The following is a 16,937-nucleotide window of genomic DNA, read 5'->3' on the forward strand; positions in this document are numbered from 1 at the left end:
AGCAGCTAGGAGGAATTATACTGGAAAGGCAGGTTGATTGTATCGACTTTGCGCTCCCAGCGATAATAAACTCAGCAGATTTTTGTGGTTGAGCCAGGGTATCGAGGAGCTGATGGCGCTTGGGGCCCACAGTGATATTTCTGTATTAGGGACCCTTGCCAGGGGCGAGAAAAGCGAGTGAGCGCGGCTAAAGGAAATACGTTCACCGAGCATTATTGATCTCTAGCGGTGAGTATAGCAACAGAGTTGAAATTATTAGGTGGAAAGAACAGAGCATTGCGGTGTGTCTGTATTTCACATTTGGCTGGAAGGAACAGAGCATTGCGGTGTGTCTGTGTTCCGGGTAGAAGGTATATTGTTCAACATGGGTGCTAAGCATACGCTAGAGATGGTCAGTGTACTGCCTAAGGAAGGCCCTATTGGTTCAGCAAGGTTTCTCATGTGTAAGAAATATGGTGCATATGCAACTGTGTATTGTGACACGTGGGTCGGGATGACCAAAGCTTGTGATAGGCCTTTCCCAACAATAGGGAGTTTTAATGCAGAGGTACTAAATACTGTAAAAGATAAAATATGGTTGATCAAGTCAACGAAAAAGAGAAATAGACATAATGATTGTTTAAAATTGTGGAAAATGGAAGGTAACACGTGGCAGAGCAGCGAATGCAAACCGGAAATAGGCGTGGCGAAAAGCGCGCGCGAGGCGGATGTAACCATTGAGAAGCGTGGCGAACTCAGCGCAAGCGCGCCCCCGCCACCTTATGTGGCGGGAGGGGTAAGTACAGCCGTTGTTACAACTGAAAATAGAAAAATTACTAAGTTGTACCCTGTTTTAAATCAGTTTCAATCAAGTGTATCTGAAAATGAAGATGAACCCACTGTGATTTCTGCCATTGCCCATGCTGTTAATGTACTAGAGGCTCAGCGCAAGTATGAGAAAATGGCTGAGATAGGTGAGAGTAGCGTGATCACTAGGAGTGAAAGTGTTCTAAATCTAGGGCCTGAAAATCCTGTAGCGTCCCCTGAAGTTAGTGTACCAGAGGGTGTGTTCCCGGTCCGCACAATATCGGTTCCCAATGGGAAACCAGATAAGGATGGTGTAGTTCCTTTAAGAAATGTTACAATACATTGTCCCTGGACTAGATCAGAATTACGTTCCATTATGACTGAATTCCCGGACCCTAGAAAGGAGTTAGCTAAATGTCAGAAATTTGTTAAAGACTTAGGGAATGCTCACGAACCAACCAGTAAGGATTGGCGGGTAGTGTTGAGGGCGTGTCTTCCTCCCAATACTAACATACAAAAATTTATTGGAGATTGTTTGTTGGAGGAAGATGACACCTTGACTGATGAGATTAAGCAACGGAATATAGAACAAATTGTCAAACACTTAGCCATCTGTTTTCCAGTAGTGGTAAATTGGAGTAAGATTTTCACCATTAAACAAAAGGATAGTGAAACTGCCTCAGATTACTTTGCTAGAGCTATAACAGCGATCGCACGATTTACTGGGATATCCAACATAAGTGAGGACCCACATCACAGAGAGGTAGCTGTAGGGGTACTGATGGATGGCCTTAGGGAAAATTTAAAGACGAGAGTACAAACCACATTACCTAATTGGAGAGGCGTCACGGTAGACTCCCTTAGGGAGTCTGCTGTGGAGCATGACAAGAACCTTTTTAGAAAAAGGGAAGAGAAAAGTGATAAGTTAATGACGGTAAGTATACAGGCTCTAGAAGGGGTGCACACACGACCACCAGCATACAACCCATATAACAGGAAACCTAAAGTGATCAGGTGTTTCAACTGTAACGAGGAAGGACATTACAGGAGAGATTGTAATAAAGAAAGACTCAATACACATAGGGGTGGGTCACATAGATATCCTCCAAGAAAGGATTCACATAGACTAGAAGACTCACATCTACCCGCGCATATTACGGCAGCAAATGCTGCGCGGGAAATCAATAGTCAGCGCTAGGGGTCAGGTCATACCTGTAGTCTACAGCCAGTGAGGTTAACTGAGAGTCAGAGTGAAGAACCAACAATGATAGTTGACATAGCTGGCAGGAAACAAACTTTTCTTTTAGATACAGGGGCGGCCCGATCTGTGATAACCTCTCCTTTCAATCTACAGGTGACCAGCAAAACTATTCCAGCTATGGGGGTGACGGGTAAAGTGTTACATTATCCTCTAACTAAACCCGCCAAAGTTACTATCGGGCTTCTGCATACTAAGCATTCGTTTCTCTTGGCTGCAGCGGCTCCTACTAACTTGCTAGGGAGAGACTTGTTATGTAAAATGGGATGTGTCATATACTGTACTTCAGATGGTGTGTTCCTAGATATACCCGAGAAGGTTGCACATGAGGTACAGGACATATTGGACACCCCTCAAAGGTTAATGTTACACTCTCCTGTTATAGAACAAAGTCCATCTCAAGTAAAGGGGATGTTGCTGGAAATACCAGGTTCCCTATGGACCAGAGATGAACAGGACACTGGACTGATGGCAAACGTAGCCCCTGTCATGGTCAATCTAAAAAGTGGTAAGATAGCCCTAAAAATCCCACAGTATCCATTAAAACCGGAGGTGGAACTAGGGGTATATCCTGTTATTGAGAGGCTGTTACAACAAGGGATTTTAATTCGTACAGCCAGTACAGCAAATAGTCCCATTTTCCCTGTGAAGAAGAGTGGGGGGAGGGGCTATAGATTAGTCCAGGACTTAAGGGGAATTAACAAAGTTGTTGAGAGCCAATTCCCCGTAGTGCCGAATCCAGCTGTCATCCTCATGCAGATTCCACCGTCTGTCAGTCATTTTACTGTTATTGATCTATGTTCTGCTTTCTTCTCAGTCCCTCTTCACCCTGACTGCCAATACCTTTTTGAATTCTCCTATAGGGGAGTGCAATACACATGGACCAGACTACCCCAGGGGTTCATTGACAGCCCCAGTATTTTCTCCCAAGCCTTACATGACTGTTTGCAATCCTTTCAACCCCACAATGGGTCTGTTCTAATTCAATATGTGGACGATTTGTTGTTGTGCTCTGATTCTTTTATGTCATGTTTACATGATACTAAATTGTTGTTGCTTCATCTTTCACAAACAGGGCACAAGGTGGCAAAGGATAAATTACAGCCATGTCAGACTAAGGTCAAATACTTAGGACACTGCCTTACTAATGGGCTAAGACACCTGACAACCGACAGAATTGAGGCCATACAACACATGACCCTGCCGCAGAGCCAGAGGCAGATTCGTACTTTCTTGGGGATGTGTGGATACTGTAGGTCCTGGATCCCAGGTTTTTCTATTCTGGCATTACCATTGCAGGAGCTAGTCTCCTCCTCAAAACCAGAACGTGTCGTACACACAGAAGAGTCAGAGCAAGCGTTCTTTAATCTTAAAGATAGTCTGAGAAGAGCACCTGCATTGGGAATACCTGATTATGAAAAGCCTTTTGAGCTATTTTGTACAGAAGCTGATGGCTGTGCAGCAGGTGTCCTCGCACAGAAACATGGTGACGCTAGTAGACCGGTAGCATACTACAGTGCACAATTAGACAATGTGGCAAGGTCACTCCCAACATGTCTCAGAAGTGTAGCAGCAACGGCCCTTCTAGTAAGTAAGAGCGAGGATGTAGTATTAGGACATAATTCAACCATCTACACACCCCATGCTGTATCAGCTCTGTTAAATTCAGCCCAAACCAGACATGTTTCTTCAGCTAGATTCACAAAGTGGGAACTAGCCCTGATGGCACCCTCAAACATCACCATCAAACGATGTAGCACCCTAAATCCAGCTACATACCTTCCGTATGTGTCTCAAGAGACACAAAGGGTGGGAGGTGAGGAGACCCTGGTTGATGATGAGTTAGGCAAGAATACTGGCACGCATGACTGTATGGAACACCTGAATCAGACCTTTACTGCAAGGCCCGACATACGTGACACCCCCTTAGAAAATGTAGATTTTACGTTTTATACAGACGGAAGTTGCCATAGACAGACAGAGACAGGAGAGCTATGTACTGGTTACGCTGTTGTAGACGATCAGGATGTGGTAGAAGCTGAACCCCATGGTCCACCTCACTCAGCCCAGGTGGCGGAACTAGTAGCACTAAAGAGAGCGTGTGAACTGGCAGAGGGTAAATCAGCCAATATATATACTGACTCCAGGTACGCCTTCGGGGTAGTGCACGATTTTGGGGCCCTTTGGCGTCTTAGAAACTTTACGACAGCAGCAGGTACACCAGTGGCACACTCACAACACATAAAAGGACTTCTGACAGCGATACAGTTACCCAGAACAGTAGCCGTCATAAAGTGCAAAGCCCATACCTTTGAAGAAGACCCAGTGTCATTGGGCAACAACAGGGCAGACGAAGCTGCTAAATGGACAGCAGGGCAACCTATGACTGTATCGACCGAGACTATGATGGTTTTTCAGACATTAGACACGCAGAAATTAATTGAAATGCAAGATTTGTGTTCCCTGCAGGAGAAGGCGGTCTGGAAGGCGAAGGGATGTGGTCAAGAGTCCTCAGGACTCTGGAGGGATGGACAAGGTAAGCCTGTAGCTCCCCGAACATACTATCCAAGCCTGGCTGAAGCAGCACACGGCCTGACTCACCTGGGTAAAGAAGGTATGTGCAAACTGGTGAGAGCATACTGGTGTGCTCCCGGATATTCCTCTCAAGCTGGTAAGAAAGCAATGTCATGTCTTACTTGTTTGAGGAAAAATGTTGGGAAAACTATTCCAACTGAGCCATCCCACATCCCTCCTACAGACGGACCTTTCCAGGTAATACAAATTGACTATATCCAATTACCACCGTGCAGGAATCTAAAGTATGTGTTAGTGTGTATTGATGTGTTTTCCGGTTGGGTAGAAGCATATCCGGCAGCCACTAATACTGCTGTGTTCACTGCAAAGAAAATTGTACAAGACTTTGTGTGTAGGTTCGGTATCCCTAGAATCATTGAAAGTGATAGGGGTACCCATTTTACTGGTGATGTCTTCCAAAATATGTGTAAACTCATGGGAATCAGTAGCAGACTTCACACCCCTTACCGACCACAAGCCAGTGGTAAGGTGGAGAGAGTAAACGGTACTATCAAGAACAAACTAGGTAAGATAATGGCTGAAACTGGGTTGGCATGGCCTGAGGCTTTGCCGTTGGTCCTCCACAGCATTCGAACCACTCCTAGACCTCCTCTTAATCTGTCCCCCTTTGAGATACTGTTCGGACGACAACCTCATTTGATCGTGAGTCCACAAGACGACTTAAAGTGTAATAATGAAGTGACTGTACAATATCTTATAAGAATGAGTAGACAGCTGAAACAACAACAACAAAAACTAAAAATGCTGTCACCTGGTATGCCAGAGATGAACTGTCATGATGTTGAACCTGGAGACTATGTTATGATCCGCAATTTCTTACGTTCAGGTTGTTTAACAGACCGTTGGGAAGGCCCGTACCAAGTGCTGCTGACCAGTACTACATCACTGAAGGTTGCAGAGAGAGACACTTGGGTCCATTCCACCCACTGCAGGAGAGTCCATAATCCGGAGAAAGTGCAAGACAAAACTCAGACCGACGACGTAGAGCTGTCACTTGTGAGCCTGTTCCGGGAGACCTAAAGCCTGCAGTTAAGACACCTGAACCGGAGACGTTGCCTCAGAACTATCTTTCCAGCGATGGAGTGGCGGTTTTTGTTTTTCTTTTGTTCCAGGATTTTCCTTGTTTTTACTTTTTCTAGGACATTCTATTTTTGTGAAGGAGGATGGAGGACGGAGGAGAGTTCTGGGAGTGATACGGATGAAATGGAGGCCGAAGAAAAGTTAATAGGATATCCTGAGCAGCCCATTATCAAACTTGGTCCAGGGATTATGAAAAGGTCTGCTAGCTCAGGAACTCGGAGGCAGTGTGAGGGGCTATTGTCTGATGAGTATTGTATCTGCAAGTTCTGCAACTCCCTAGTTGAAGAGAGATGCATCCAACGATGCCAGTCCCCCAGTACTCTGAATATAGGCGGGCATCCTTTGGAGGATTATCACTCCCTGGTGGGTAAGGTGCTAAACCAAACCGAGTGTTGGGTGTGCTCTCACGTGCCTCAAGGGCAGCATAACATAGGATTAGTGCCATTCCCTCTAAACATATCCGAAGTACTCGAATTAAGGGGTGGGAGGCCCATAGAAGGGAGGTACAATAACACTAGGTCCCCTAGTCTGACGCTTCGACAATACTCCATAGGCAGATCTTTGCTGTGCCTAAACATATCTCATGCAAAGCGCCTGGAGAATTGGGAGGCTGACCTATCAGATCAGACAATGGCTCGCCACACTCATTTTAGAGAGAGACTCACAAGGTCACTACTAGGCAGGAATGTTGATGGAAGTCACAAGTTAGGGCGTATAACCAAACATAAGAAGGTATCTATTGGAAAAGTCTCTACAGATAAATGTGAAAATATCATTAATGCCGACACGTGTCTAGAGCAGATGGAGACACTAGGCATGGGTAGTTTTATCAAAACTCTGTGTGATATAATTCATGGGCATACTGTTCCTTATGTTCTCCCTGATGATGTGTATTTTGTTTGTGGAAGGTAAGCTTATTCCTGGGTGACTCCGAGTTCCAAGGGCTTGTGTTTCCTAGCTAAACTGGTTCCTGAAATCATGACTATTACTCATGAAGAAATGGTAGATATTCACAAGACAACATCACCACCATACATACACACACAGTATGAACACCGTGGCAAGAGAAATATGATTCCTGGTGAGGAACCCATAGCTACAAAATTGATTAGTGAAACTGCTGGTTTCCAAGTTATGGTTGCTCTAGATCTCACCATGACCGCTCGGGGAACATTAAACTTTAAATATATCCAAGACCTGGCTAAATTAATAAATAATATCACCGAGATGTATGATGACACTTTCAGGTATACTGGAAGGGAGCTACAAGCGTACAAAAAGGAGTTGGTGCAACATAGACTGGTACTAAATTATCTCACCTCTATTACTGGTGGATACTGTGTGACACTGGCCACCCAGTTCGGTGTCAAATGTTGCACGTACATTACTAATAATACTGATGACCCTAAAGAGGTTATAGACCGGAAGATGGATGAAATTTTGCAGCTGAAATGGGAATTTCGAAAGAGCCATAATTCTTCGTTATATGAGGTCGGGGAAAAGGTGGCGGGTTGGTTCTCATGGTTGAACCCAGCAAAATGGTTCTCCAGTCTGGGGGAGTGGGTACAGGAAATGATTGCGAGTGTAGGTAAGCTCCTTCTCCTTATACTGGGTGTCATCTTAGCAATTGGTTTAGTTGTCAAATGTGTTCCTACTGTGTTGAAGTGTGGAAAACGGTCTCATGGGAGTAACACTGAGAAAGAGACTGAAAGGGTGGTACCAGATACCGAGATCATGATCTGTGGAGAAGTATTGTACAATCCTGAACTTGAAACGGTGATTGGGTGATAGTTTATTACACTATCAAAGGGTGGAACTGTCGAAGTCAGTAAATTGGATAGAGTCATTTCAATTAAAGTCTAGCAAACTTGGTTGTCTTTGTTTGAAAAGATGCGTAGGGTACGCATCGACGTACAAGGGCACGCTACGGCGTGAAAGGGCGTACGCATCCACTACACGTGGCAGCAACAGTAATTGGTCTTTTACCATACATTCGCACAAACACGCATACTTATAAAATAGTACACATTAATGGTAGTTGCAACACATAGTCAGTTATATCGAAATATAGTAGTATTTATATGTTATATCAGAGTTACATGCATATTAGTGAAATACACGGAACGGGTTAAAGGAATAACATCATCAGTGGTATCATAATGAACCTTGTTACATATCCTACTGTTTGGTTCACTCTGCGAGGGAATCGCAGAGTGCATACGCAAGTTATGAATGATAGGGAATTATGAACTACTTAAGACTAAGGAATCCTGGCGGGAAGAGCAGAGCGTACCCCCTGCAGAGATGACCCCCTCCTTTGGATTCCTTAGGATGAACCAACCAATGATTGACGACCCCTTGGACATTCCTGAGACCCGGACCAATAGATGCAAGCCATACCATCTTCATTGTATTACTGTATTTGATTGTGTATATAAGCAGCAGCTTGTGATCCAGAGTGCAGACATCTTGTACCCAGACTTCAGGATTGAATGACTGCACTGGATCCAGAGCGCCTGCGATAAGTAACGGCTGTATTTACTATTACTTCGCTTGAGAATATTTTTCCACTTATTGCAAATAAATCTTTGTGCTTTGGAAACACAAATCAAGGTTCGACAATCGTTATTGGTTAGCGACAATATGCACATAACAATATGATTTAACAATTATTTCCATACGCCTCCTGTATATCTTAGCAATAGCTCCTGTCGGGCACCTAACCTCTCTATGTCTTTCAGGAACAAGTCACAGGGATGATGTCAATGAGGTTTCAGGGAGACATAGAAAGGGGATGCGACCTTTGCATCCCAGCTTCTTTATTGAATGGTGTGCGGAAGCCATTTATCTGCCAGGAACCACTCATCATTGTTCTTGGTCATGACACAGGGATCTGTGACTTGCCGTAACTCCCTGCCTAAAATTGAACAAGACATTACCGTTACATCCTGTAGCGGGAAGGGGTTAATTTTATTAGTTAACCATAGAGCAGCAGCAAAACATAACTATGAATTACAAAACATCTTCTTATAAATTAGTTAATAGTGAAGATAGAATTGAAGAACATTGTTCAACGTTATGTGCATACAGTGAAGCGGCCTCGTTAGCACAGTAGGTAGCGCGTCAGTCTCATAATCAACACTTCCTCACCACTGTCTTTCTATGTTGTCAAACCAGCCATATTGCTATGAGACGACTTAGAGGTTGCACTGACAGCCAAAGGCTCCAATGAGTGGGCAAGAACTGATTCATATGGCTATTTCCCTCCTAGTCACTCAATGGTAGTGCTGTGTTGAAAATGTGTAAGTGTCTGTGCACTTCCGCATATAGTGATGGGAGATAGCTAGTTGACTGTAGTGTCAACTATGGGTGTTCAGGTTGAGATCAGATCTTCCTTAACACCAATACATCAATAGTAAATTTGATCTTGTAACTATACTAGGTCTACAATGGAATAATAAAAGAGTAAAACTTAAATGAAACAAAAAACAAATGAAAAGATCAAAAAATTATGAAAACGAAATACGACAATATTCCCTGTCCTTCTCCCCAGCGTGAGGAAACCACTTTAATTACTAAGAGACACATACAAAAATGTCTGAATGTCACACAGAATGAACGGCACCCCATAATTTAGGAAATTATACCAGAATTCAATCATACTACACCCATGTGGTATAATGAGACACAAGGTGGGAAAGGATTATCTCTGGATTCTGATTTTACCAAGTGACCAACCATCCAAGATGGACCCCTAATGAAGTACTAGGAAATGGGGACCCTGGATACCTCGATGTGTGTAGGATAACACCCTCAGACAGTCACTGTAAATAATCAAATCCTTTTATCAATTTGAGTCCAGATACAGATCATTAAATGTCAGTAAGGATCCCTTTCTATTACAGAGGCAGAGGTCAACAAAGCTCACAGCTGGTGTTTCTGTAGTGTAGTGGTTATCACATTCGCCTAACACGCGAAAGGTCCCTGGTTCGAAACTGGGCAGAAACAAGCGTTAGATCTCCTTTTATATAGGACATGTGAGATGTAAAATTGATATAACATCTTGTAAATAGTTGTATCAACAGGAACTTTTAATGTCATTGCAACACCATCTACCTATCCACCTTCATATATGATTTAACAATCATTTCCATACGCTTCCTGTATATCTTAGCAATAGCTCCTGTCGGGCACCTAACCTCTCTATGTCTTTCAGGAACAAGTCACAGGGATGATGTCAATGAGGTTTCAGGGAGACATAGAAAGGGGATGCGACCATTGCATCCCAGCTTCTTTATTGAATGGTGTGCAGAAGCCATTTATCTGCCAGGAACCACTCATCATTGTTCTTGGTCATGACACAGGGATCTGTGACTTGCCATAATTTCCTGCCTAAAATTGAACAAGACATTACCGTTACATCCTGTAGCGGGAAGGAGTTAATTTTATTAGTTAACCATAGAGCAGCAGCAAAACATAACTATGAATTACAAAACATCTTCTTATAAATTAGTTAATAGTGAAGATAGAATTGAAGAACATTGTTCAACGTTATGTGCATACAGTGAAGCGGCCTCATTAGCACAGTAGGTAGCGCGTCAGTCTCATAATCAACACTTCCTCACCACTGTCTTTCTATTTTGTCAAACCAGCCATATTGCTATGAGACGACGTAGAGGTTGCACTGACAGCTAAAGGCTCCAATGAGTGGGCAAGAACTGATTCATATGGCTATTTCCCTCCTAGTCACTCAATGGGAGTGCTGTGTTCAAAATGTGTAAGTGTCTGTGCACTTCCGCATATAGTGATGGGAGATAGCTAGTTGACTGTAGTGTCAACTATGGGTGTTCAGGTTGAGATCAGATCTTCCTTAACACCAATACATCAATAGTAAATTTGATCTTGTAACTATACTAGGTCTACAACAGAATAATAGAAGAGTAAAATTTAAATGAAACAAAAAACAAATTAAAAGATCAAAAAATTATGAAAACGAAATACGACAATATTCCCTGTCCTTCTCCCCAGCGTGAGGAAACCACTTTAATCACTGTGAGACACATACAAAAATGTCTGAATGTCACACAGAATGAACGGCACCCCATAATTTAGGAAATTATACCAGAATTCAATCATACTACACCTATGTGGTATAATGAGACATAAGGTGGGAAAGGACTATCTCTGGATTCTGATTTTACTAAGTGACCAACCATCCAAGATGGACCCCTAATGAAGTACTAGGAAATGGGGACCCTGGATACCTCGATGTGTGTAGGATAACACCCTCAGACAGTCAGTGTAAATAATCAAATCCTTTTATCAATTTGAGTCCAGATACAGATCATTAAATGTCAGTAAGGATCCCACTCTATTACAGTGGCAGAGGTCAACAAAGCTCACAGCTGGTGTTTCTGTAGTGTAGTGGTTATCACATTCGCCTAACATGCAAAAGGTCCCCGGTTCGAAACCGGGCAGAAACAAGCATTAAATCTCCTTTTATATAGGACATATGAGATGTAAAATTGATATAACATCTTGTAAATAGTTGTATCAACAGGAACTTTTAATGTCATTGCAACATCATCTACCTATCCACCTTCATATATGATTTAACAATCATTTCCATACGCCTCCTGTATATCTTAGCAATAGCTCCTGTAGGGCACCTAACCTCTCTATGTCTTTCAGAAACAAGTCACAGGGATGATGTCAATGAGGTTTCAGGGAGACATAGAAAGGGGATGCGACCATTGCATCCCAGCTTCTTTATTGAATGGTGTGCGGAAGCCACTTATCTGCCAGGAACCACTCATCATTGTTCTTGGTCATGACACAGGGATCTGTGACTTGCCGTAACTCCCTGCCTAAAATTGAACAAGACATTACCGTTACATCCTGTAGCGGGAAGGGGTTAATTTTATTAGTTAACCATAGAGCAGCAGCAAAACATAACTATGAATTACAAAACATCTTCTTATAAATTAGTTAATAGTGAAGATAGAATTGAAGAACATTGTTCAACGTTATGTGCATACAGTGAAGCGGCCTCGTTAGCACAGTAGGTAGCGCGTCAGTCTCATAATCAACACTTCCTCACCACTGTCTTTCTATGTTGTCAAACCAGCCATATTGCTATGAGACGACGTAGAGGTTGCACTGACAGCCAAAGGCTCCAATGAGTGGGCAAGAACTGATTCATATGGCTATTTCCCTCCTAGTCACTCAATGGGAGTGCTGTGTTCAAAATGTGTAAGTGTCTGTGCACTTCCGCATATAGTGATGGGAGATAGCTAGTTGACTGTAGTGTCAACTATGGGTGTTCAGGTTGAGATCAGATCTTCCTTAACACCAATACATCAATAGTAAATTTGATCTTGTAACTATACTAGGTCTACAACAGAATAATAGAAGAGTAAAATTTAAATGAAACAAAAAACAAATGAAAAGATCAAAAAATTATGAAAACGAAATACAACAATATTCCCTGTCCTTCTCCCCAGCGTGAGGAAACCACTTTAATCACTGTGAGACACATACAAAAATGTCTGAATGTCACACAGAAGGAACGGCACCCCATAATTTAGGAAATTATACCAGAATTCAATCATACTACACCTATGTGGTATAATGAGACACAAGGTGGGAAAGGACTATCTCTGGATTCTGATTTTACTAAGTGACCAACCATCCAAGATGGACCCCTAATGAAGCACTAGGAAATGGGGACCCTGGATACCTCAATGTGTGTAGGATAACACCCTCAGACAGTCAGTGTAAATAATCAAATCCTTTTATCAATTTGAGTCCAGATACAGATCATTAAATGTCAGTAAGGATCCCTCTCTATTACAGTGGCATAGGTCACCAAAGCTCACAGCTGGTGTTTCTGTAGTGTAGTGGTTATCACATTCGCCTAACACGCGAAAGGTCCCTGGTTCAAAACCGGGCAGAAACAAGCATTAGATCTCCTTTTATATAGGACATGTGAGATGTAAAATAGATATAACATCTTGTAAATAGTTGTATCAACAGGAACTTTTAATGTCATTACAACACCATCTACCTATCCACCTTCATATATGATTTAACAATCATTTCCATACGCCTCCTGTATATCTTAGCAATAGCTCCTGTCGGGCACCTAACCTCTCTATGTCTTTCAGGAACAAGTCACAGGGATGATGTCAATGAGGTTTCAGGGAGACATAGAAAGGGGATGCGACCATTGCATCCCAGCTTCTTTATTGAATGGTGTGCGGAAGCCATTTATCTGCCAGGAACCACTCATCATTGTTCTTGGTCATGACACAGGGATCTGTGACTTGCCGTAACTCCCTGCCTAAAATTGAACAAGACATTACCGTTACATCCTGTAGCGGGAAGGGGTTAATTTTATTAGTTAACTATAGAGCAGCAGCAAAACATAAATATGAATTACAAAACATCTTCTTAAAAATTAGTTAATAGTGAAGATAGAATTGAAGAACATTGTTCAACGTTATTTGCATACAGTGAAGCGGCCTCGTTAGCACAGTAGGTAGCGCGTCAGTCTCATAATCAACACTTCCTCACCACTGTCTTTCTATGTTGTCAAACCAGCCATATTGCTATGAGACGACGTAGAGGTTGCACTGACAGCCAAAGGCTCCAATGAGTGGGCAAGAACTGATTCATATGGCTATTTCCCCCCTAGTCATTTAATGGGAGTGCTGAGTTCAAAATGTGTAAATGTCTGTGCACTTCCGCATATAGTGATGGGAGATAGCTAGTTGACTGTAGTGTCAACTATGGGTGTTCAGGTTGAGATCAGATCTTCCTTAACACCAATACATCAATAGTAAATTTGATCTTGTAACTATACTAGGTCTACAACGGAATAATAAAAGAGTAAAACTTAAATGAAACAAAAAAAAAATGAAAAGATCAAAAGATTATGAAAACGAAATACGACAATATTCCCTGTCCTTCTCCCCAGCGTGAGGAAACCACTTTAATCACTGTGAGACACATATAAAAATGTCTGAATGTCACACAGAATGAACGGCACCCCATAATTTAGGAAATTATACCAGAATTCAATCATACTACACCTATGTGGTATAATGAGACACAAGGTGGGAAAGGACTATCTCTGGATTCTGATTTTACTAAGTGACCAACCATCCAAGATGGACCCCTAATAAAGTACTAGGAAATGGGGACCCTGGATACCTCGATGTGTGTAGGATAACACCCTCAGTCAGTGTAAATAATCAAATCCTTTTATCAATTTGAGTCCAGATACAGATCATTAAATGTCAGTAAGGATCCCTCTCTATTACAGTGGCAGAGGTCAACAAAGCTCACAGCTGGTGTTTCTGTAGTGTAGTGGTTATCACATTCGCCTAACACACGAAAGGTCCCCGGTTCGAAACCGGGCAGAAACAAGCGTTAGATCTCCTTTTATATGTGAGATGTAAAATTGATATAACATCTTGTAAATAGTTGTATCAACAGGAACTTTTAATGTCATTACAACACCATCTACCTATCCACCTTCATATATGATTTAACAATCATTTCCATACGCCTCCTGTATATCTTAGCAATAGCTCCTGTCGGGCACCTAACCTCTCTATGTCTTTCAGGAACAAGTCACAGGGATGATGTCAATGAGGTTTCAGGGAGACATAGAAAGTGCATGCGACCATTACGTCCCAGCTTCTTTATTGAATGGTGTGCGGAAGCCATTTATCTGCCAGGAACCACTCATCATTGTTCTTGGTCATGACACAGGGATCTGTGACTTGCCGTAACTCCATGCCTAAAATTGAACAAGACATTACCGTTACATCCTGTAGCGGGAAGGGGTTAATTTTATTAGTTAACCATAGAGCAGCAGCAAAACATAACTATGAATTAGAAAACATCTTCTTATAAATAAGTTAATAGTGAAGATAGAATTGAAGAACATTGTTCAATGTTATGTGCATACAGTGAAGCGGCCTCGTTAGCACAGTAGGTAGCGCGTCAGTCTCATAATCAACACTTCCTCACCACTGTCTTTCTATGTTGCCACACCAGCCATATTGCTATGAGACGACTTAGAGGTTGCACTGACAGCCAAAGGCTCCAATGAGTGGGCAAGAACTGATTCATATGGCTATTTCCCTCCTAGTCACTCAATGGGAGTGCTGTGTTCAAAATGTGTAAGTGTCTGTGCACTTCCGCATATAGTGATGGGAGATAGCTAGTTGACTGTAGTTTCAACTATGGGTGATCAGGTTGAGATCAGATCTTCCTTAACACCAATACATCAATAGTAAATTTGATCTTGTAACTATACTAGGTCTACAAAAGAATAATAAAAGAGTAAAACTTAAATGAAACATAAAACAAATGAAAAGATCAAAAAATTATGAAAACGAAATACGACAATATTCCCTGTCCTTCTCCCCAGCGTGAGGAAACCACTTTAATCACTGTGAGACACATACAAAAATGTCTGAATGTCACACAGAATGAACGGCACCAAATAATTTAGGAAATTATACCAGAATTCAATCATACTACACCTATGTGGTATAATGAGACATAAGGTGGGAAAGGACTATCTCTGGATTCTGATTTTACTAAGTGACCAACCATCCAAGATGGACCCCTAATGAAGTACTAGGAAATGGGGACCCTGGATACCTCGATGTGTGTAGGATAACACCCTCAGACAGTCAGTGTAAATAATCAAATCCTTTTATCAATTTGAGTCCAGATACAGATCATTAAATGTCAGTAAGGATACCTCTCTATTACAGTGGCAGAGGTCACCAAAGCTCACAGCTGGTGTTTCTGTAGTGTAGTGATTATCACATTCGCCTAACACGCAAAAGGTCCCCGGTTCAAAACCGGGCAGAAACAAGCATTAGATCTCTTTTTATATAGGACATGTGAGATGTAAAATTGATATAACATCTTGTAAATAGTTGTATCAACAGGAACTTTTAATGTCATTACAACACCATCTACCTATCCACCTTCATATATGATTTAACAATCATTTCCATACGCCTCCTGTATATCTTAGCAATAGCTCCTGTCGGGCACCTAACCTCTCTATGTCTTTCAGGAACAAGTCACAGGGATGATGTCAATGAGGATTCAGGGAGACATAGAAAGTGCATGCGACCATTGCATCCCAGCTTCTTTATTGAATGGTGTGCGGAAGCCATTTATCTGCCAGGAACCACTCATCATTGTTCTTAGTCATGACACAGGGATCTGTGACTTGCCGTAACTCCATGCCTAAAATTGAACAAGACATTACCATTACATCCTGTAGCGGGAAGGGGTTAATTTTATTAGTTCACCATAGAGCAGCAGCAAAACATAACTATGAATAAGAAAACATCTTCTTATAAATAAGTTAATAGTGAAGATAGAATTGAAGAACATTGTTCAACGTTATTTGCATACAGTGAAGCGGCCTCGTTTGCACAGTAGGTAGCGCTTCAGTCTCATAATCAACACTTCCTCACCACTGTCTTTCTATGTTGTCAAACCAGCCATATTGCTATGTGACGACGTAGAGGTTGCACTGACAGCCAAAGGCTCCAATGAGTGGGCAAGAACTGATTCATATGGCTATTTCCCTCCTAGTCATTTAATGGGAGTGCTGAGTTCAAAATGTGTAAGTGTCTGTGCACTTCCGCATATAGTGATGGGAGATAGCTAGTTGACTGTAGTGTCAACTATGGGTGTTCAGGTTGAGATCAGATCTTCCTTAACACCAATACATCAATAGTAAATTTGATCTTGTAACTATACTAGGTCTACAACAGAATAATAAAAGAGTAAAACTTAAATGAAACAAAAAACAAATGAAAAGATCAAAAAATTATGAAAACAAAATACGACAATATTCCCTACCCTTCTCCCCAGCGTGAGGAAACCACTTTAATCACTGTGAGACACATACAAAAATGTCTGAATGTCACACAGAATGAACGGCACCCCATAATTTACTAAATTATACCAGAATTCAATCATACTACACCTATGTGAAATAATGAGACACAAGGTGGGAAAGGACTATCTCTAGATTCTGATTTTACTAAGTGACCAACCATCCAAGATGGACCCCTAATGAAGTACTAGGAAATGGGGACCCTGGAAACCTCGATGTGTGTAGGATAACACCCTCAGACAGTCAGTGTAAATAATCAAATCCTTTTATCAATTT

At 41.9% G+C, this 16,937-nt stretch overlaps 5 non-coding genes across 5 annotated transcripts; all 5 read left to right on the forward strand.

The window, feature by feature from the left end:
• The first annotated feature begins 9,654 nt into the window (after positions 1-9,654).
• Positions 9,655-9,727, forward strand: TRNAV-AAC (transfer RNA valine (anticodon AAC)). The gene has a single exon. It is a non-coding gene; the product is annotated as a tRNA-Val (tRNA).
• Positions 9,728-11,129: 1,402 nt separating this feature from the next.
• TRNAV-AAC (transfer RNA valine (anticodon AAC)) lies at positions 11,130-11,202 on the forward strand. Its single transcript has one exon. It is a non-coding gene; the product is annotated as a tRNA-Val (tRNA).
• A 1,402-nt stretch (positions 11,203-12,604) lies between these two features.
• Positions 12,605-12,677, forward strand: TRNAV-AAC (transfer RNA valine (anticodon AAC)). Its single transcript has one exon. It is a non-coding gene; the product is annotated as a tRNA-Val (tRNA).
• A 1,398-nt stretch (positions 12,678-14,075) lies between these two features.
• TRNAV-AAC (transfer RNA valine (anticodon AAC)) lies at positions 14,076-14,148 on the forward strand. The gene has a single exon. It is a non-coding gene; the product is annotated as a tRNA-Val (tRNA).
• A 1,395-nt stretch (positions 14,149-15,543) lies between these two features.
• Positions 15,544-15,616, forward strand: TRNAV-AAC (transfer RNA valine (anticodon AAC)). Its single transcript has one exon. It is a non-coding gene; the product is annotated as a tRNA-Val (tRNA).
• Positions 15,617-16,937: the final 1,321 nt, after the last annotated feature.

This window comes from Mixophyes fleayi (assembly GCF_038048845.1).
Source record: "Mixophyes fleayi isolate aMixFle1 chromosome 4 unlocalized genomic scaffold, aMixFle1.hap1 SUPER_4_unloc_5, whole genome shotgun sequence".
NCBI lineage: Eukaryota > Metazoa > Chordata > Amphibia > Anura > Limnodynastidae > Mixophyes > Mixophyes fleayi.